At 36.5% G+C, this 10,033-nt stretch overlaps 1 protein-coding gene and 1 long non-coding RNA gene across 2 annotated transcripts in view; both read right to left on the bottom strand.

Annotated features, from left to right (window-relative positions):
* The window catches only part of rnf43 (ring finger protein 43), a 121,781-nt gene that overhangs the window by 21,036 nt on the left and 90,712 nt on the right, over positions 1-10,033 (bottom strand). The gene's annotated exons all lie outside the window — the stretch shown is intronic.
* On the bottom strand, positions 7-3,094 carry LOC106947058 (uncharacterized). The gene is made up of 3 exons (XR_001424899.1): positions 3,081-3,094; positions 2,264-2,268; positions 7-168 (listed from the first exon to the last, which is right to left on the bottom strand). It is a non-coding gene; the product is annotated as an uncharacterized LOC106947058 (long non-coding RNA).

The raw sequence follows: 10,033 nt of genomic DNA, 5'->3' as shown, positions 1-10,033 counted from the left end.
GTCAGATTTCAGACGCCGTTCACAAAGATGAGAATCTTCTGGGACTCTGGAGTGCGGACCTACGAGAACGCAGACGAAGCAGCGTCGGATATGATCAAGAGAGGCTTCGACTTGACTTGGGTCCCAAGAGAGAACAAGTTGAAAGTGACCAAGGAGAGGCTCGACTCACTGTTACCATGGAAACGGATCAACAACACCGGTGCAGGACAACGCGCGAGGGAGAAGCTCACAGAGTTTCGACGTGAGGACCAGTAACTGAACATTGAATCATAACAGGTTTGCTTTACCATAAAAAACATTTCAAGTAATGTATGGGCGATTTAAGAGCTGAATGACTTTACCAGCCGGTTTAATCCTGTTTTGGATATCAATCTCCCCTCTGTTACTAAAGTTATTTGTCATAGGTCTTTTGATAGATATTTAACCAAAATACCGAATGGAGTAAATGTTGTAGCGTTTACCAAATGTTGGACTTATCTAGTACAAGTAGACCTCCCTCTACTACTAGAGGGGGCCCCCACCCTAGCGTGGTATTTTGCCCTCACCCCACCAGCAGGGATTCTGAGGGATGTCCTTACACATCTCTACCTTTGGAAGTTTCTGTTCTTTTTGTTCATCTGTGTTTTAATAGCTTGTTCAGCTATTTGTTGGGGGCTCTTTTTCTAAAATCACATGGTGACCTTACGAAACTAAATAATGACTAATATTATCAAGATGATTTTGGTGAATGTGAATGGTATGAATAACCCTATAAAAACGTAAAAAAAATTCTAACTAAAATGCGAAAAGAGAAAGCACAGTTAATCTATTTACAGGAGACACACCTGTCTAAATCTGAACATGAAAAACTCAGGGGCTTTGGCTACTCAAAGGCATTTTATAGCTCTTTCAGACATGGAAGCAAAAGAGGAGTTACTATTCTAATTCATGACTCAATAAAATTTGATTGTAGCTATGATCTGCCAGATAAAGAAGGGAGGTATGTGATAGTGAAGGGGACTCTTGACAATGAAAAGGTAACACTGGTCAATGTTTACAACCTCGCAAATAGTAATAAATAATTCCTTAATAGCCTCCTCAATAAAATAATTATGGAAACAGAGGGAATGTTGGTCTGGGGAGAGGATTTCAATATGGTGTTAAACACAAAACTTGATACAACAAACAGTAAAAAACAACAAAATTCAACTCCAAAAAAATTAAAATTGGCACTTGAAGAGCTTGGATTTGTTGATGTCTGGAGGGAATTAAACACCAATGTAAACGATTATACTCATTACTCTGTGCCCAATAAAAGTTATTCCAGAACTGACTACCTTTTCATGAATAAATCTGATATATATAAGGTAAAGGAATGTAAAATAGAAGAAACAAGTACATCCAATCATTCTTCGCTAATATTAAAACTAAATTTATCTTCCGCAAAACAGCATGGCGATTAAATGTAGGCTTGTTGAACTTCAAAACAATCAAAGCTGAAATTTCCCACGATATAAAAACTTACATAGAAGAGAACAATGATGGACAGGTTAATCCGGTGATATTATGGGATGCACTTAAGGCAGTATTAAGAGGAAAATTGATCTCGAAAACTGAAGCCTTTAAGAAATCTAGAGTGGATGCTTATGAAAATGAAAGAGCTCAACTAACAGATCTGGAAAAACAACACAAATTAACCCAAAATCCCAACCTGTTTATAAAAATAAAAGAAATAAGAAACAACATTGATAAAATGCTTACATATGAAATTGAAAAGAAATCAAAGTTTATTAAACAATCATATCATGAGGTGGGATCTAAAGGAACGAAACTTTTGGCAAAGAAACTGAAAAAGCAACAGTCGGACAGAAATATCTAAATTAAAGGATGATGAAACAAATCAACTGATACATGACCCAGCAACTATTGAGGAAAGATTTAGGACATACTACCAGAGATTATACAGTCAACCTCCCTCTGCTAAAGATGGACAGATAGAAACCTTCTTGGAGTCACTGGACCTGCCCTCAATTAGAGAAACCCAAAACAAACTTCTCACTTCCTATATAACTAGAACAGAAATACAAAAGGCAATCAATAGGTTAAAAAACAGTAAAACACCAGGAAGTGATGGACTGCCATCTGAGTGGTACCAATCCTTTAGGGAAGATTTTCTACCATTACTAGAAAAATCATTTAATTATACATTGGAACATGCAGTGCTTCCGCCATCTTGGAGAGAAGCGATTATAACAGTCATTCCAAAAAAAAGGAGGAGTGAAACATGCTCTGACTATAGACCTATATCTATTCTAAACATGGACTACAAAATTTATACCTCGATTTTAGCAAAACGATTTGAGCAATTCATTGGAGATATCATAGATGAGGACCAGACAGGATTTATTAAAGGTCGCCAAACGCGAGATAACATCAGGAGGGCACTTCACATAATGGATCATATTCAAAATAAAAAAACAACAGACATCTTAATCAGTCTCGATGCAGAGAAAGCTTTTGACAGCGTAAGCTGGAACTTCTATATAAAACACTTGAAAAATTTGGTTTTAATGAAAAAGCTGTACAGCGTGTGAGAACTTTGTACCAATCACCTGTGGCCAGAATCAAGATTAATGGAAATCTAACTGATAATATAAAACTAGAGCGTTCTACACGTCAGGGTTGCTGTTTATCACCAACTTTATTTGCAATTTATATTGATCCACTGGCACAACACATAAGACAACACAAGGATCTTAAGGGTATTGATATACATAATGAGTCCCATACAATAGGTTTGTTTGCAGATGATGTAATTTGCTATTTATCAGACCCTGAAAATTCGCTGCCTTGTCTGATCAATCAGAGATATTTGGCTTCTATTCAGGATATAAACTAAATTTGAAAAAGACACAGGTTTTGACATTCGCTTATACACCATCTGAAACAATACGTAGAAAATATAATTTAAATTGGAGCTCTACTATGATGACATACCTAGGAATACGATTAACGAAAAACATAGGTGATCTATATAAAGTTAACTTTACTAAAGTGGACCAAGAAATTAGGAGGGATATTAGAAAGTGGGATGTCCTAACACTAGATTTCAGCTCCAGAATTGAAGCGATAAAAATGAACATGTTACCAAGGTTATTGTACCTCTTCTTGGCATTACCTATAGAAATCCCGGATAGACAGTTTAAAACATGGAACCAGATTATATCTAGATTCATATGGAACGCTAAAAAACCCAGAATAAAATTTGAAACTTTACAAATACCAAAAGAGAAAGGAGGTATGCCATTACCTGACTTTAGAGAATATTATCATGCTGCCCAAATAACTCCCATAATAAATATAAGTGCCATAAATTATGAAGCGAAATGGAAAAATATTGAACAAAAAGTCAATGGAAGAGAATTGCGGAGTATCATTGGAGATATAGAGACCACTAAGAATACACTCAAAAATGTTAATGCTATTACTAGTTTTTCACTGGGTAAATGGTTATATATAATCCGAAAATGCAAATTAGAGAAACAATTACGTTTGATCCAGTGGCCAGCCTACAATAAATATTTTATTCAAGACACACAATTTAAACAATGGTCGGAAAGAGGCTTAACAGCATTATGCGTAGTCCTTAAAGAGTGGCACTTTAAAAGTTTCCAGGAACTACAACAAGAGTTTGCTCTAAGAACTCAAGATCATTTTAGATTCCTACAATTAAGGGACTTTTATAACAAAGAAATAAAACAAAAGATAGACCCAAATGTAAATGGGATTGTCAAAATGCTGATCGAGACCTATAAGGGTAAAAAACACAGAATAGTGTCTTTACTCTATAAATATCTGTTAGAAAATAGAGACACTAACACATTGAATATTAAAACAAAATGGGAAAGGGAATTAGATATTCTGCTAACCGAAGATGGCTGGCTGAATATTTGGAAGACCCAAATTACAACATCCTCTTCCAGAATCTGGACAGAACATTGTTGGAAGAATATAATCAGATTTTTTATAACACCCCAAATTACTAGTAAATTCAAATCTAGAGCTCAACCATGTTGGAGAGATTGTGGAGCATTTAATGTTAATCACGCGCATATTTTCTGGCTTTGCCTGAGAATTACACAGTTCTGGAACGGAATACACAATAAGATTGTAACAATATTGGGTTACTCAATACCTAAGTCTGGCCTGGTTCTATATCTTGGTCTTTTGGACAGTAGTGTACTTAATAATGACTGTTATTTGTTAGAAATTCTGTTGGTGGCAGCTAAAAAGGTGATAACCAGGAAGTGGTACAAATCTGAACCTCCTACCACAAAGGAGTGGATACAGACTGTGAACTCAATATTTGAGATGGAGATTCTAACATATAGACTGAGGACACAGGAATAGCATTGCCTGGACAAATGGGAAAAATGGACAAACTTCACATCAACGATACAAGACTAATTTTGGAAATGGATGGTCCCCATCTCTTTTGTGTTACCAAAATAAGAGTTTCCCCCTGGTGTGAGATTTTTGTTTTGTTTGTTCTGTACTTTTTGTCTTTTNACTCAGGGGCTTTGGCTACTCAAAGGCATTTTATAGCTCTTTCAGACATGGAAGCAAAAGAGGAGTTACTATTCTAATTCATGACTCAATAAAATTTGATTGTAGCTATGATCTGCCAGATAAAGAAGGGAGGTATGTGATAGTGAAGGGGACTCTTGACAATGAAAAGGTAACACTGGTCAATGTTTACAACCTCGCAAATAGTAATAAATAATTCCTTAATAGCCTCCTCAATAAAATAATTATGGAAACAGAGGGAATGTTGGTCTGGGGAGAGGATTTCAATATGGTGTTAAACACAAAACTTGATACAACAAACAGTAAAAAACAACAAAATTCAACTCCAAAAAAATTAAAATTGGCACTTGAAGAGCTTGGATTTGTTGATGTCTGGAGGGAATTAAACACCAATGTAAAGGATTATACTCATTACTCTGTGCCCAATAAAAGTTATTCCAGAACTGACTACCTTTTCATGAATAAATCTGATATATATAAGGTAAAGGAATGTAAAATAGAAGAAACAAGTACATCCAATCATTCTTCGCTAATATTAAAACTAAATTTATCTTCCGCAAAACAGCATGGCGATTAAATGTAGGCTTGTTGAACTTCAAAACAATCAAAGCTGAAATTTCCCACGATATAAAAACTTACATAGAAGAGAACAATGATGGACAGGTTAATCCGGTGATATTATGGGATGCACAGTATTAAGAGGAAAATTGATCTGAAAAACTGCGGCCTTTAAGAAATCCAGAGTGGATGCCTATGAAAAAGAAAGAGCTCAACGAACAGATCTGGAAAAACAACATAAATTAACCCAAAATCCCAACCTGTTTATAAAAATAAAAGAACTAAGAAACAACATTGACAAAATGCTTACATATGAAATTGAAAAGAAATCAAAGTTTATTAAACAATCATATCATGAGGTGGGATCTAAAGGAACGAAACTTTTGGCAAAGAAACTGAAAAAGCAACAGTCGGACAGAAATATCTAAATTAAAGGATGATGAAACAAATCAACTGATACATGACCCAGCAACTATTGAGGAAAGATTTAGGACATACTACCAGAGATTATACAGTCAACCTCCCTCTGCTAAAGATGGACAGATAGAAACCTTCTTGGAGTCACTGGACCTGCCCTCAATTAGAGAAACCCAAAACAAACTTCTCACTTCCTATATAACTAGAACAGAAATACAAAAGGCAATCAATAGGTTAAAAAACAGTAAAACACCAGGAAGTGATGGACTGCCATCTGAGTGGTACAAATCCTTTAGCGAAGATTTTCTACCATTACTAGAAAAATCATTTAATTATACATTGGAACATGCAGTGCTTCCGCCATCTTGGAGAGAAGCGATTATAACAGTCATTCCAAAAAAAAGGAGGAGTGAAACATGCTCTGACTATAGACCTATATCTATTCTAAACATGGACTACAAAATTTATACCTCGATTTTAGCAAAACGATTTGAGCAATTCATTGGAGATATCATAGATGAGGACCAGACAGGATTTATTAAAGGTCGCCAAACGCGAGATAACATCAGGAGGGCACTTCACATAATGGATCATATTCAAAATAAAAAAACAACAGACATCTTAATCAGTCTCGATGCAGAGAAAGCTTTTGACAGCGTAGGCTGGAACTTCTCATATAAAGTACTTGAAAAATTTGGTTTTAATGAAAAAGCTGTACAGCGTGTGAGAACTTTGTACCAATCACCTGTGGCCAGAATCAAGATTAATGGAAATCTAACTGATAATATAAAACTGGAGCGTTCTACATGTCAGGGCTGCTGTTTATCACCAACTTTATTTGCAATTTATATTGATCCACTGGCACAACACATAAGACAACACAAGGATCTTAAGGGTATTGATATACATAATGAGTCCCATACAATAGGTTTGTTTGCAGATGATGTAATTTGCTATTTATCAGACCCTGAAAATTCGCTGCCTTGTCTGATCAATCAGAGATATTTGGCTTCTATTCAGGATATAAACTAAATTTGAAAAAGACACAGGTTTTGACATTCGCTTATACACCATCTGAAACAATACGTAGAAAATATAATTTAAATTGGAGCTCTACTATGATGACATACCTAGGAATACAATTAACGAAAAACATAGGTGATCTATATAAAGCTAACTTTACTAAAGTGGACCAAGAAATTAGGAGGGATATTAGAAAGTGGGATGTCCTAACGCTAGACTTCAGCTCCAGAATTGAAGCGATAAAAATGAACATGTTACCAAGGTTATTGTACCTCTTCTTGGCATTACCTATAGAAATCCCGGATAGACAGTTTAAAACATGGAACCAGATTATATCTAGATTCATATGGAACGCTAAAAAACCCAGAATAAAATTTGAAACTTTACAAATACCAAAAGAGAAAGGAGGTATGCCATTACCTGACTTTAGAGAATATTATCATGCTGCCCAAATAACTCCCATAATAAATATAAGTGCCATAAATTATGAAGCGAAATGGAAAAATATTGAATAAAAAGTTAACGGAAGAGAATTGCGGAGTATCATTGGAGATATAGAGACCACTAAGAATACAATTAAGAATGTTAATGCTATTACTAGTTTTTCACTGGGTAAATGGTTATATATAGTCCGAAAATGCAAATTAGAGAAACCATTATGTCTGATCCAGTGGCCAGCCTACAATAAATATTTTATTCAAGACCCACAATTTAAACAACAGCATTTATGTAGTTCTTAAAGATGGGCACTTTAAAAGTTTCCAGGAACTACAGCAAGAGTTTGCTCTAAGAACTCAAGATCATTTTAGATTCCTACAATTAAGGGACTTTTATAACAAAGAAATAAAACAAAAGATAGACCCAAATGTAAATGGGATTGTCAAAATGCTGATCGAGACCTATAAGGGTAAAAAACACAAAACAGTGTCTTTACTCTACAAATATCTGTTAGAAAATAGAGGTACATTGAATATTAAAACAAAGTGGGAAAGGGAATTGGATATTCTGCTAACCGAAGATGGCTGGCTGAATATTTGGAAGACCCAAATTACAACATCCTCTTCCAGAATCTGGACAGAACATTGTTGGAAGAATATAATCAGATTTTTTATAACACCCCAAATTACTAGTAAATTCAAATCTAGAGCTCAACCATGTTGGAGAGATTGTGGAGCATTTAATGTTAATCACGCGCATATTTTCTGGCTTTGCCCTAGAATTACGCAGTTCTGGAACAGAATACACAGTAAGATTGCAACAATATTGGGTTACTCAATACCCAAGTCTGGCCTGGTTTTATAATCTTGGTCTTTTGGACAATAGTGGACTTAATAATGACTGTTATTTGTTAAAAATTCTGTTTGTGGCAACTAAAAAGGTGATAACCAGGAAGTGGTACAAATCTGAACCTCCTACCACAAAGGAGTGGATACAGACTGTGAACTCATTATTTAAGATGGAGATTCTAACACATAGACTGAGGACACAGGAACAGCATTGCCTGGACAAATGGGAAAAATGGACAAACTTCACATCAACGATACAAGACTAATTTTGGAAATGGATGGTCCCCATCTCTTTTGTGTTACCAAAATAAGAGTTTCCCCCTGGTGTGAGATTTTTGTTTTGTTTGTTCTGTACTTTTTGTCTTTTACAATTTCTATGTGTTGTTTAGACCTTTCCTTTTGAGTGTATTCTAATAACGACCAAAATAAAAATAAAGTTATAAAAAAAAAAGAAAACTTTATAGGCTGGATGGGAAGCTGAGAAAGAATAAAGAGGAAGAGCAGGCTCATTGTTTTCTGATCTAGCAGGGAAACACGCACACTCTCAACTCTCCCACTGACATTTTCCTCATACCTCCCCAGCGCACACAGAGGGTATTTTTGAAACCCCAGCTGTAAAATTTGCCACATGAGAAGCCACCCGAAGCCAGAGGAGCCGCTATCTCTTCATTGTCGGCGCTGAACTCAATCAGAAGCTGCGCTCAGGAGTAATCCTCCTCCGAGTTGAAGAGGACACCCCCCGCTTTGTAGTCCCCGTATCGGTGCGTCGATACATTCCTGTAACGCAGCATGGATGAGAGCTCAGACCAGAGGAGGCAGCGAACGGAGCGCTGCCTGATTTCTTTGTAGCTGGCTCTGACAAACGGGCGTCGACACGGAGACTCGGGGGAAGCCAATTAGAGGGCCTCTCCCAGCTTTTTAAGAGGCAGATAATGTTCTTGTTTTCATAAAGCATCCTGTTATTTAATCAGGCCTGTAAGTGAGAGCTTGACACCCCCTTCCCACGGCGTTGAGCAGCGTCCCTTCCTCCCTCCTCTCTCTCTCTCTCTCTCTCTCTCTCCCATCATTCCTGTCCTGAGCCCTCCATCTCATTCAACAGCTCTTGTAAGCCTCCAGGAATTCACTCTTGGAACAGGCCGTGTCTCTCTGCAGAGCAAACACACGTACACAAACACCAGCAGCATGCTGACAACCCCACCACACACACACGCACGCACGCACACGCACACACACAGGGTCTCTGTGAATGAGGCTGACCTAGATACAAACAAATTCACAAAAAAATGAACCAATTTGTTTGTTTTATTATTGCATTACTCTAATCATTACATGGACAAGTGTTCAGAGATTTTCTGTAATCGGCAGAGGACATGGAGCTGTGTAGATTTCCCTCTGGCAAGTCTGATTTGAAAAAATAGTGATGCAATTCCTGAAACTTTATAACTCCATGTATAACCATTTATAAATATATATATATATATATATATATACATACATACATACGTGTGTGTGTGTATTCAGCAAACTTTCACACCCTTACTAACAAAAGTGTTGAGCATCTAGATGAACAAAGGCAAATTAATTAAAAATAAAAAGTAAAGCCCAGTCAGTGTAAGACATCATTAATAAGCTTGGGAATAAAAACTCTCTGCTGGTAGATAACTGTTTTGTTGGTATCAAACTAAAAAAATAAATGGTTGAATGGGGTGGAGTGGTGCGTTCTGCAACCTGGAAGGGGTCGGGACACGAAACGTCTCATCACATTTAAAAAGACAGCAGCAAAAACACATAGCAGGGGTCAACGATGAGTCTGTGGAGCTACAATAACGAGGAATTCAGACCAAAGAACTACAGTTCTATTTTATATAGACCAAAAGTGAATGATTTACATGTAAAAAAGAAGAATTTAAAAGCATGATATGTCCACTTTAAACTGAATATTTTCAAGTCTTCTTTACTTTTATTACCCATTTGTACTCATGTTTTCCAAAAACATGTTTGTGTTTTTAACCCGATTAAAAAAGCAAACGAAAAGGTTACTCTTTATCGGTTACTCCCACAACTCAAGTGGGTCTTGTCATGCTAGAAACACTGAAGACCAGGCTACAAGGTAATTTAGAAAAAGCTGCTAAAGCAGATGACAGTCGGTGAGCCTCAAACTAAATCCAGAGTCATTACACAGA

This window comes from Poecilia latipinna, unplaced genomic scaffold (assembly GCF_001443285.1).
Source record: "Poecilia latipinna isolate Pla-1442-1.1 unplaced genomic scaffold, P_latipinna-1.0 Scaffold220, whole genome shotgun sequence".
NCBI lineage: Eukaryota > Metazoa > Chordata > Actinopteri > Cyprinodontiformes > Poeciliidae > Poecilia > Poecilia latipinna.
This window is presented reverse-complemented; position numbering and strand designations above follow the sequence as displayed.